This window comes from Dioscorea cayenensis, chromosome 11 (assembly GCF_009730915.1).
Source record: "Dioscorea cayenensis subsp. rotundata cultivar TDr96_F1 chromosome 11, TDr96_F1_v2_PseudoChromosome.rev07_lg8_w22 25.fasta, whole genome shotgun sequence".
Taxonomy (NCBI): Eukaryota; Viridiplantae; Streptophyta; class Magnoliopsida; order Dioscoreales; family Dioscoreaceae; genus Dioscorea; species Dioscorea cayenensis.
The window spans coordinates 10,043,645-10,056,924 of NC_052481.1; the positions used below are offsets into that span (position 1 = coordinate 10,043,645).

The 13,280-nt window shown below is 42.9% G+C and overlaps 2 non-coding genes across 2 annotated transcripts; one reads left to right on the forward strand and one right to left on the reverse strand.

The window, feature by feature from the left end:
• Positions 1–201: 201 nt before the first annotated feature.
• On the reverse strand, positions 202–308 carry LOC120272826. Its single transcript, XR_005540361.1, has one exon. It is a non-coding gene; the product is annotated as a small nucleolar RNA R71 (small nucleolar RNA).
• Positions 309–8,437: 8,129 nt separating this feature from the next.
• LOC120272807 lies at positions 8,438–8,544 on the forward strand. The gene has a single exon (XR_005540343.1). It is a non-coding gene; the product is annotated as a small nucleolar RNA R71 (small nucleolar RNA).
• Positions 8,545–13,280: the final 4,736 nt, after the last annotated feature.

The following is a 13,280-nucleotide window of genomic DNA, read 5'->3' on the forward strand; positions in this document are numbered from 1 at the left end:
ATGTTGAGAACTTCTTGGAAGTATCCTATGTGCTCAAGATTAATGGTGCCACAGATGATGCATCAAGTTGAGGGCCTTCCCATTTTCCTTGAAAGGAAGAGCAAAGTAGTGGCTATATTCATTACTTAGAGCATCAATCACCACTTGCAAGGAGATGGTAGAAGCTTTTCTTGCCCGATATTCCCTCCCATAAAATCTGTAGAACTTAGGAATGAAATATCCTCTTTTATGCAAGCAGAATTGGAGTCTCCTTTTGAGACATCGGATAGTTTCAAGGAGCTCCTGCAGAAATGTCCTCAGTATGGGTTGATAAGTGCTTGTGTATTAGTAATACGAAGTATTCTTTTCTTATGATGAGCATTACTTTTATCAGGTTTTAGCGCTAATGCATGTACATTTGTGAACTTTTGTGCATAAAAGGTTATGAAGCCAAATATGAAAGAAAGAAGCCAAAGTGGATTACGATTGTACTTTGTTAATGAAGTCTTGAAGTGAACAAATGTGAAGACACAAGTTGTGAATGAAGATACGTGAATGTGTGCCAACCTCCATGTGCTCAAGCAATTACAATGGTTTGGAGGGGCACAAAGGCAGTCACATTTGCATATACCGACTTGTGCAATGATAGCAAGATCTTCACCAATGAGAGCTTTTATTGAAAAAGCGGCATGATCTACCACATAGATGTGTACCCGTTTGTGTTGCATCAATGAAAAGTGTGTATTCAGGAGTATTTTGGTGGAGTACTTGATGAGCGATCCGCAAGTGCACGGAGTCGTCAAGTAATACCTCTCGTGCGAGCACGAGAGGGTCGTATTCCCTGGGCCCAAGGAGCTACTATTACTTCCCTTTCGTCTATTTCCTAGCCTAACACTCCGAAAGATGAATAGTAATTATAAAAAGAGAAAGAATTAACTACAATGAAATCCGGGGTACTACTACACACAATACTGAACTCAAGGGAGAATCAAGCAGTTAAAGGGAGTGATTTGGACAACGAATCCCCCTAGGGTTGTCATTAGGTCCTGAATTTAGGATGAAATGCGAGATGGTAGTTGGGCCAAGAGAATCCTAAATTAGCTCAACCCGATGGTCACGGCAATTGAACCCCTAATCCCATACAAGTATTGGGTCAGAATCGCTTCGCCCAAATCCTCGTATGATTGCATTACACTCGGGAAATCTCTAATCGAGGGTCGATACTCAAACTAGGTCCAACCCTAATTCTTTGGAGGAGTACAAAAATACCCGATGGTCACGGTGTATTTGTACATGGATCCCTTCAAGCCAAGTGTGTCTAGTACAAGGGCGATGGTCACGCAACCAAGTACAACCTAGAAGTTGAAATACAGAGTTCTCATGCAAATCAACACATCAAAGTACACAAGACTTGAACCACAAACTACAAGTTTTCATAAAAGAAATACAACATCCAACAATACATCAATAAAGATGATCATCCAAATTACAAACAATCAACACTAGAGTTCATCATATCCAAATCACAAATAAGTTAGTGCCTCATGAAAGAGGACCACTCATACAAATCCAAGGAACAAATAAAGAAGAAGAGAAGTAAGAACTACTCCCTCTAGCTTTAGATCCCCTTAGATGGTGAAGATCTTGAAGATTTGAAGAGATCTCTCCTCAAATGATACTTTTTGATGACTAGGATCTTCTCCCTATCTTCTCCTTCAAAGTTTGTCTCCCTCTTGGTGAAGCCTTGCTGCGATGAGATCGCCCGGTGGGAAGAGTGGGGCGGCAGCCCTAGAGGCCTAAGAGAAAAACTCCCCCAAAAAAACTCTCCCTTTGCCCTAGAAAATCATGTTCTATTTAAATCCCGTCAGTCCATGCGGGCTCCATGCGGGCGCATGGAGCCCGTGAAAGCTCACTGACCAAATGCCCGGAAAACATGTCGGTGCTACGAGTACTCACTCGATGAATTTACTACGATATTTATGCTACGAGTGTTTTTTTGCTACGATGCACGAGCCTTGAGAATTTCCGAGCAAACCTCACGGGCATCCATGCGGGCGCATGGAGCCCGTGAAACTCCCGACCAAATGCCCGCGGCAAGAACAATGACACGCTACGGTTCCGCTACGATTCGCTACGATGCCGGGACCCCAAAAATGCCGTTTTTGATGTCGAATTCATCCGATTTACATTTTTTGAGCATCGTTTGACTCATTTAAGACCTGCAACACCGAAATAACCAATTTAGACATAAAACGGGCATCAATTCATTAACATGTTCACAAATAATACACGATTAATACATATAAAATACATACATTTAGGCGTTTATCAGTACTATAACAGATAATGTAGTAAATCAATGATGTAATTTCATCGTAGCGCTATCGTCATGACCCGCATGAAAAGCGATTTCTAGAAATGTACCCAGGCGTGTGGAAATTCCACATGCCCATGTGGATGCCTAATTCCAGCTCTTTATAAAGCAGCGACCTATACCGATTTGGGAATCAATCTTTCATCCTTTCTTCTATCATTTCTCCAACTTTTGGGAGGCTGGCGGCTAGGGTTTAGAGAGGCTTTGGCAAGTCTTTTGGAGTGGTTCTACGGCTTTGACACCATGTTTCTTTTTGAAGATAGTTATTTGGGGAGCTTTTATCAACACCAATTCGGCGAGGTGTGCCGTAGGCTTGACAAGCTAACCTTTGGAGAGGACAAGGCTACTCCACAAGACCATCGACATGAATATGAGGCTACTGCACAAGTAAAGGAGAGGAAAAGCAATCGATAAAAGTGGGGTACTCGGATATTGTTCCTCCTAGGATTATTGCTTCAAGTGCAAAAGCAACTATTATTCTTCAAAACTAATGCTTAATGAGTCATGGATATCCTTAAACACACGGTCCCAAACCTAAGGTCAGCCGTGACTAACTCTACACTATGCTCTGGCTGAGAAATCAACTAGTCTCAACACCTCATACTGTGTAATGTTGCAAGAAGCTTTAGGGATTCCAAGTGATAAATCATATTCCTATATGTAGATCTAACCCTTTGGTCTAGGTGAAAAACCCCTAGTCATAATTAAGCCCAGATGTTAAAATCACTTTAACACTTCACTCTGTTGCTGGTGCAACTAAGCCCCAGTGGAGTTCATCCCTTAACCCTTAACTCTATTGTGACCATAAAGAACTCTTGGAATGTGAAGGTAGGATAAATCACACCACAGGAGAAAGGGGACACAATTCTACCTCTTGACTCACCCTCTCAACCCTCTCCAATCTCTCTTTGTCTAACCCTCATGGTGTGTCACTCACTCACAAGGGTTACTAACAATAACTCTCAATCCTAGTGTCACTCTAAGGGAGTATTCATAAAATCAATGCATTCAAGATTGGAATTCAATAGAAACATCAATTAATGAAAGCATAATAACAAGGTTCAATGAAACTAATACATCCTAGGGTTCACAATATAAGTACCCACTAGGGGATTTAGCTCTCCATGGAGCTAATTGCAATCAATGAAATCGAATGTAAAAGCAATGAATCCATAGAAAACCCCCTCGATAGTCATGACGATGGTCTTGTGGAGAGTCCTCTACTCGTCCAAAGGTCCCTTTGTCAAGCCTAAGATACACCTTGCCGGATCGGTGCCAACAAAAGCTCTCCCACTAACCTTCTTCCAAAGGAGCTCGATGTCGGAGCCGTAGAACCTCTCCTAATCCCTAGGCAATACATCTCAAAACCCTAGCCGCAGCCCTCTCTCAAGTTGGGGAAATGATGGAGAAAAAAATGCTGAAATCGGGGCTAAAATCGTCTTTTAAAGTGCTAGAATTAGGAATACCCATGCCACTATGAATGTTTCACATAGCCCATATGGAATTAATGCACGGGCGTGTGGAATTTCCACACGCCCGTGTGGCTTCTCTGCACAACTCCTTCTTCGGCCAGTTGTGAACAGTACCTTCTACAATATTTTGCTACAATACCCTACTACAGTACCGGTCCAAAACACTCCCAAAACCATGCTTTCATCGAGGTAACGTAAACAGACACACATTTACATCGTAGATCACTTTGCTTCTTCAATGAACGGCCGTGTTGGTAGAGATCTTGTTACATATGCACAAGCCAGAATACTTAGAATATGACTACCTTTGTGCCCCTCCAAATCATTGTGCTAGCTTGAATACAAGGATGTTGGCACACATTCTAGCATCTTGAACCCGATTTATGTCTTTGAGTTTAAACCTTCTCAAGATTTCCTGCAAATGGTGAACTCAAGATCTACATCATAACCCTCCTCCTCGACTATCTCTTGATCTGGTAGAACCAAGGCATAAACTCCTGTCTGAACCCTGTGGACCATACCTGTTAATCTCATCGTCTCCAAGCTTAGGGGAGCAGGTATACTCGTCTTCTCAGCCCCGTGAATCACGTCGAAGAGACATATACCCAAAACTAGTCTTGTAATGTAGGAGCCTGAGAAGATCGCTCCCAATCTGGCATACTGCCCCTGTTGTCAGATGTACTATATTATGATATGCCCCAGATGAATTAGTATACACTGAACCATCGAACACGGACACAAAAGCTCTTGCCGGCTCAAGACACCAGTGCTATCACCATGGCCGTTCACCGACCGGCTCAAAATGGCATGTAAATATTGGTATGCATGTCGGGAAAGGCACGTGGCTTTGGAAACCCCCGGCTCATACTGACCCTGACCACACAATGCTCTATAAGCTCTCTGTGGGGTCAAAGCTCCCGGGTAAGCTGTCGATAATTGGGAATACTCCTCAGTGTCTGTAAATGCCTCCTCGCATAAGCCAAGCCGAACTAAAAATTGAGTAATGCTCATGCTATGGTGATGTCCAAATTCTCTGAACTGAAAGGCGTCCAAACTGTCAAATCTCACATAAGGTCTATCGAACTCGAATGACAATAAGACCTCAAGTGTAAGCTAATGAATGGCTGGCTCCCTAGTCGACAATAACTGCCTCCAACCTCCCAGTGAAACGAGATCATCAACCTTATCTGCGAACTCATTTCCCTGCTATAGATCTCTGAATATGCTCGTGTCCAGGAATCGAGTCTGTCCGAACCGAAGTCTCGATAAACGCTCAAAACGCACCTGGTGCTCGGGAATAGCGAATCTCATGCCCTCGGACTCGGGGGATGACTCACGCGGCCATTTCTTAGCTTGCTTATTAGACTGGGGTGCCATAAGCTGCAAGATTTGAAAGAAAATCGATCAAACCAGTTAATTAAGTAATGCTGCAGAAATCCACACGATCGTGTGGAATTTCCGCACGCTCGTGTGGATCCACGAGGCTTGAAAAACGCACGGCCGCAACTCAAAAATCCAAAAATACACCGTTAGATTGCTTCTAACTTCGTTCTAAACATGCATAATCATTCTAATTGCAGACACAGAGCATTATTCACCAAACAAAGATAAGGCTTGCCGACGATGTGAAATGGTAAAAACTTTAATCGGCCAGAAACCCAAACAAAAATCTCTCCAAATTGGCACTACGAGGCCAGGAAAAGGTGTGATTGTGCTTGCAGACGAATGGGAAGTGTGAAAATGAGAAGAAACGATGATATTTTTAAAAAGGACTCGCGCCTCTTGGCGTTCTGTACATCCGCACGGCCATGTAGAAATTAAACACGCCAGTGCACCTCCAAGGGAAAGAGCCACAGTGGCATACACATGCCCCTGTACGCTCTCCGATAAAACTCATTGTCTCTGAATGCTACAACACGGGCGTGCGGAAAATACCCACGCCCGTGAGCCTGACCCACAGGGATAGCCACACACCCCTTGACTTCTCTGTCCAACTGAGAAGAATCGCTAAGTGTTTCGTACGCCCGTGTGAAAATTCGGCACGGGCATGGACATTCACAGGCCCAACTCACAGGGGTAGCCGCACGCCAATATGTCTTCTCGGGATGGAGAAAGGTCATTTGTAGAGATCTACACGGGCGTACGGAAAATTTCAACGCCCGTGCGTTTTTTACAGGGTCGCTCACAGTGGCGAGTCCATGCCCCTTTGTGCTCTCAAGATAATTTTCCAAGTTTCTGCAGAAAAACACATGCTCGTGTGGAAGTTATACACAGCCATGTGAAAATCACAAGGTCACTCACATGGGCGAGTCCACGGCCCTCTGCCATCTCTGAATGAGCTTTAAACAAAAATGCACGCCTGTGTAGAAATTCCACAAGGCGTGTATTTTCTCTAGGCACTTAGAAAACTTTACAGGCTCTGCAAAAAATTTCTGAACATAACTATACACTCAAAGCCTGCTTTACAAGGCTACTTTAACCAGAGAAAACACGAAAAAATAAGCTTAAACGACCTACACTTTGCCAAATACACATGAAAACACACGATGACATTAAAAACCCACAAGAAAACACAGCAAAAGCATCTAAAATTCAAGACACCAACACTCAACACTTTATTCACACAAAAACTAAACTACTAGCTAAGAAAATAGTAAAAACTTGGGTTGTCTCCCAATAAGTGCTTATTTTACGTCACTAAGCTTGACGTAACTCATCCTTACCTGACGGGAGCTCATAGATGAATGTTGCCCACTTATCTTTGGCTTGAAAGCATGACGAGCAAAGTCTCTTGAAGGTAGAGGGGGAGTTGTCAGGCTTGGAACCACATACCAATGGCTCATCCAACTTGTTCGGTTCACGCACATCTCTAATAGCCTTGGAGCATTTCTGGTGGCGTCTCCTCACCCTCTTTATCTTCCGGAGCACCTTCTTCAGGATCTCCAGAGTAGACGGTACTTCTTCAGTTGAACCAAGCATCATTACTTCTTTATTTTCCTCCTCTTGGTCGAACAAACCCTCGTACGGGTCCGGATTGAACATTTCTTGTATATATTCATCAATAATCTCATCAGTAGTATTAAAAATATAAAGTATCATCGAAATCAAGAGAATGGCGCATGGCCTCAGCAAGGCGGTATGTGAGCTTGTCATTTCCAACTCTCAAAGTTAGCTCCCCGCCGTCCATGTCAATCAATGCCTTGGAAGTCCACAAGAATGGTCTCCCAAGTATCAAGCATATATCCGCATCCTTATCGACGTCTAGCACCAGAAAATCTACAAGAAATATGTACTTGTCCACCTTGACAAGCACATCTTCAATGATACCCCTTTGATGTCTCACCATTCGGTCCGCCAATTGGAAAGTCATTCGAGTAGGCCTAGGCTCGCCCAAGCCTAACTTCTGAAAGAAAGTGTATGGCATGACCTTGATACTGGCCCCTGAGTCCGCCAATGCTATTTCTTCACCTAAATTGCCAATGTTACACGGAATAATGAAGCTTCCCGGGTTTTTTCTCTTGTTCGGCATGTTTTTTTGTAACACCGCCGAACAAGACGCATCTAAGATCACTGAAGCACTCTCCTCTAACTTCCTCTTGTTAGTCAACAAGTCCTTTAAGAATTGTGCATACTTAGGCATTTGAGGTAATGCCTCAACAAAAGGAATGTTGATGTGGAGTTGCTTGAACAAACTCATGAACTTCTTGTACTGTTCATCCCCTTGGTCATTCTTCAATCTAGAGGGATAAGAGATTCTTGGCTTGAAAGGTGGGGGTGCCACCTTCTTTTCTTTTCTTGTTCCCTCTTCAACCTCTATGACCTCGGGTGCATGTTCATTGGTATTCTCAAAGTGATCGCCTTTACATGATCTCTAGGATTGGTCTCGGTATTGCTTGGCAAGCTTCTTTGTGATCTCTCTGATAGAGACTTCACAATTTGCCCCACTTGATTCTCAAGGTTGTGCAAAGAAGCGGTGTGGTTGCGAAGTGTAGCCTCAACCGATTGAAACCTTGTATTCGATGATTGCACAAATCTAGTCATGGCCTTCTCTAAATTGTTCATTCGGGTCTCCAAACCGGAAACTCGGTTCTCCATGTTTGGGGCTTGTTGTTGTTGGAAACCCAGTGGCCCTATGGCCTTTTGTGGAACTTGGTTACTCCATGAGAAATTGGGATGATTCTTCCAACCCAGATTGTTGGTGTTGCTATATGGATTCCCTTGATTCCTCATCGCATTACCCACAAAATCGACATTCTCAACCGAAGATGCATCACCAATGGAGATCGGGCAATCGGAGGAAGCATGTCCTCCACAACACCTGGTGCAAGTAGTCAGGGCCGCCACTGTATTCGAAGTTAGAACATCTAACTTCTTAATCAATGATTCCACTTGAGCCGCTAATGAAGTTACTGCACCTATCTCATGAAGCTCGACCGTCTTCTTCTTCTTCCTAGCATTCCATTGGTAGCTATTTAACTCTATTTCTTCAATTAGTTGACGGGCCTCACCGGGGATCTTGCTACCTAAGGTACCTCTTGTTGCCGCATTCAAGAGTTGCCTTGTGATAGGATTCAACCCGTTGTAAAAGATCTGCACAATCATCCACTTTAGGAATCCGTGTTGCGGGCACTTTCTTTGGAGCTCCTTGAACCTTTACCACATCTCAAATAGAGACTCCAATTCTAACTGTACAAATGACGAGATCTCATTCCTAAGCTTTGCAGATTTTTCAGGAGGGAAATAACGGGCAAGAAAAGCTTCTACCATCTCCTTGCATGTGGTAATTGATGCTCTAGGTAATGACTGTAGCCACTGCTTCAGTCTCCCCTTTAAGGAAAATGGAAGGCTCTCAACTTGATGGCATCATTTGTCACCCTGTTTATCTTGAGCATATCCCGCACCTCGAGAAAGTTCACTATATGATTGTTTGGATCCTAATCGGCCAAACTTTTGAACTGTGCGGATTACTGTAACATGTGGATGAATGCCGGCTTCAGCTTGAAATTTTGAGTTGTAATCAGGGGACGCACAATACTCGATTGTGTTCCCAACACTGAAGATCTGGCATAATCGGATAATGTCCTCTATTGTTCATTATGTTCTGCCATATTATCCAACCCTTCAACTTCCAAATCAGCTAGATTAGACTGTTCTTACACAGGTTCTTTCCCTTTTCTTCTAAGTGTATGTTCGAGCTCGGGATTTCCTTCAATTAATATTGAGGGGTTCCCTCGGGTCATGAACCTAGAGCTGTATAAAAAAGAAAGAAAACAAATCAGAAGGATGATAGAAAAGAAAATGTGAAATAGAATGAATAAATGAATAGCTAAGAAAACAAAGTGCAATGTATCTCTAAACGCCTATTCCCCTGCAACAGCGCTAAAAACTTGACAACGCCCCCTGCGTATGTCCCGCAAGTGCATGGGTTTGTCGAAGTAATAAAATTTCTGATGAGTGAGTATCGTATCCACAAAGAATAGGGAGTAAAAATACTTAAATTGTTTCTTAACTAAGCTAAATATGAATAGTGATTTGTGTGACAAGATATGATGCAAACAAAAGTAAAAAAGATAAGAGAGATAGCATAAGTAAAAGGAGAGGTAAGGCAATCGATATAAATCGGGTACTCGAATATTGATCCGCCTAGGACAATCATTTCAAATTCAAAAACCCTCTATTATGCTTCCTAACTAATGCATTAATTAGTCATGGAGATCCTTTAATACATGGTCCCAAATCTAAGGTCAACCATTCCTAACCCTATACATGTCCTGGAGGAGAAATTGAACAATCTCTCAACCTCGCACTCGTATAGAATTGCAATGAGTTCTAGGGATTCCAAGTGATAAATCCTTTTCCTATATGTAGACCTAACCCATTGGTCCAGGCGGAATGTCCCTTGCCACAATTAAGCCCTAGATGCTAAAATCACTTCAACGCTTCACTCCATTGCACTCTAAACTAAGCCCCAGCGGAAGGTCATCCCTTAGCCCATTCACTCTACTATGACCACAAAGAACTCGAGGAATTGGAGGTAGAATAAATCACACAGGAGGGGAAAGGGGATACTATGCTACCTCTCAACTCATCCTCTCAACCCTCCCCAATCTAGTTTTGTCAACTCTCGTGGTGTGTCACTCACTCACAAGGGTTATCAATAAGAACTCTCAACCCTAGTGTCACTCTAAGGGAGTATTCATGCAATCAATGCATTCAAGATTGTAACTCAATAGAAACATCAATTAATGAAAGCATAATAACAAGGTTCAATGAAATGAATACGTCCTAGGGTTCACAATATAAGTACCCACTATGGGGTTTAGCTCTCCATGGAGCTAATTACAATCAATAAAATCGAATGTAAAAGCAATGAATCCATAAAAAAAAACCCTCGATAGTCATGATGATGGTCTTGTTGAGAGTCCTCTACTAGTCCAAAAGTCCCTTTGTTCGGCCTAGGATACACCTCGCCGGATCGGTGCCGACGAAAGCTCTTCCACTAACCTTCTTCCAAACAGAGCACGATGTCAGAGCCATAGAACCTCTCCCAATCCCTAGCCAATACCTCTTAAAACCGTAGCCGCAGCCTTCTCTCAAGTTGGGCAAAAGATGGAGAAAAGAATGTTGAAATCGGGGCTGAAATCGGCTTTTAAAGGGCTAGAATCAGGAATCCACATGCTACTGTGAATATTCCACATGACCCATATGGGAATAACGCACGGGCATGTGGAATTTCCACATGCCCGTGTGGCTTCTCTGGACAACTCCTTCGGCCGACTGTGAACAGTACCTGCCATAGTGTTTTGATACAGTACCTTGCTATAGTACCGGGTCTGGAACACTCCCAAAACCATGCTTTGATCGAGGTAACGTAAACGGACAAACGTTTACGTCATAGATCGCTTTGCTTCTTCAATGAGCGGCCGTGTTGGTGGAGATCTTGTTACACATGCACATGCCGGAATACTTAGAATGTGACTGCCTTTGTGCCCCTCCAAATCATTGTGCTAGCTTGAATAAAAGGAGGTTGACACACATTCTAGGATCTTGAACCCGACTTATGTTTTCTCGTACAATCCTTCTCAAGATTTCCTCCAAATGGTGCACTCACGATCTACATTAGCTTCTTTCTCTAAGATTCGGCTTCACAACACTATATGCATGAAAGTAACATAAATACAAACGTATTAGTGTCAAAACCCGATAAAAGTAATGCTCATCATAAGGAAAGAACACTTCGTATTCTTATCACACAAGCACTTATTAGCATCAATCTTTATCCACACCATCATTGTTTCATCTTCACTTAGTAGCAATCTTGGTGCTTCTATTTCTTATTCCCCGTGGATACGTTACCCCACTCACCTGGGATTTATTACTTTGACAAACCCGTACACTTGCGGATCACATGCAAGGGGCGTTGTCATGGGTTCTCCGAGTTGATGGTTATTGAAACATTCTATAGTGGGTTGAGCCCAAGCACAAAGAAGTTACTTGATGCTGTAAGGCCCTAGAAGAAGCTTGATATCTCATTGAAGAAATGGCTATGAATAGTTATTAGTGGAACACACGAGATAGAAAGAAGGTAGTCGGACTTCATGAGATTGATGCAATCACATCATTAGCAGCCCAGGTTGAATCATTGAACAAGAAGTCTAACTTCTCCTAGAGGAGCGACAGTCATGAGTTATACTAAGGATGTATCGTGTGGTGGTACATCCTTAGTGGAATAGGTTGACTTTATAGGTAATACAAGGAGAGGTCAAGGAAATCCGTATAACATTACCTACAATTCAGGGTGGATGAGCCACCCAAACCATTCTTGGAGTAATCAAGGGCAACAGAAGACTATGGCACCACCCGGTTTCTAACAACAACAACAAACCCCGAACATGGGGAATCAAGTTTCAGGGTTGAAAAACCGAATGACCGACTTAAAGAAGGCTTTGATGAAGTTCATTCAATCATCATATACAAGATTTCAATCGATTGAAGCCACACTTCGCAACCACACCGCATCATTGCACAACTTGGAGAACCAGGTGGGACAAATTATGAAGTCACTTTCAGAAAGACCTTAAGGGAGTTTGCCTAGCAACATGGAGACAAACCCGAGGAAACATATGAAGGTGATCACTTTGAGAAGTGGCTGTGAAGTTAAGGATAGGGCCCCTAGTAAGGAGACCAATGTTGAGTCACCCAAAGTCATGGAGGTTGAGGATAGAGCCAAAGAGAAGGAGGTGGTATCCCCACCTTACAAGCAAAGAATCCCTTATCCTTTAAGATTGAAAAACAACCAAAATGATGAGCAATACAAGAAGTTCTTGGGTCTATTCAAGTAGTTGCACATCAACATTCCATTTGTAGAGGCGTTGTCACAAATACCTCGCTATGCGAAGTTTCTTAAGAACCTCTTAACCAATAAGATAAAGTTCGAGAAGAGTACATTTGTGATCTTAGATGCTTCATATTTGGTGGTGTTGCAAAAGAATATACCGAACAAGAAGAAAGACCCTCGAAGCTTCATCATAACATGCAACATTGGTAACTTGGGGGAAGAACAGGCATTGGCCGACTCAGAGGATAGCATCAACGTCATACCTTACATGTTATTTCTGAAGCTAGGCTTGGCAGAGCCTAGGCCCACTCGGATGATGCTTCAATTGGCTGATCGAACAGTTAGACATCCGAGTGGCATCATTGAAGATGTACTTGTGAAAGTTGACAAGTACATATTTCCTGTGGACTTATTGGTGTTGGATGTTGATGAGGATGCCGAGGTTCCATTGATACTTGGGAGGCCATTCTTGTGCACTTCCAAGGCTATTATTGACATGGATAGTGGGGAGTTGAGACTAAGAGTTAGTGATGACAAGTTGACATACCGCCTTGCTAAAGCCAAGCGATATTCTTCTGATTGGATAGTGGTAAGGTCAGGTACATCAAGCTTGGTGACGTTAAACAAGCACTTCTTAGGAGGCAACCAAGGTCTTTACTTTTTTTTCTAGCTTTAGTTTAGTATTTGCATAAGGGTTAGACAAAGCTAAATTGGAGAGGGTCTAGAGGGTGAGTCGAGAGGTAGCGGAGCATCCCCTTTCACCTCTAGTGTGATTTATCCTACCTCCACGTTCGAAGAGTTCTTTGCAGTCACAATAAAGTGAAGTGCTAAAGGGTGAACTCCACTGGGGCTTAGTTGTCCAAACAATAGAGTGAAACGTTGAAGTGAACTTTAGTATCTAGGCATTAATTGTGACTAGGGGCCTTTCACCTGGACGAAAGGGTTAGGTCTATATATAGAAATAGGGTTTATCACTTAGAATCCCTAGAGCCTAAAGCAACCTAACATAGTGTGAGGTGTTGAGACTGTTAGATTTCTCGATCAGGACATAGTGTAGGGTTAGTAACGGTTGACCTTAAGTTTTGGGACCGTGTGTTTAAGGATCTCCACAACTCAT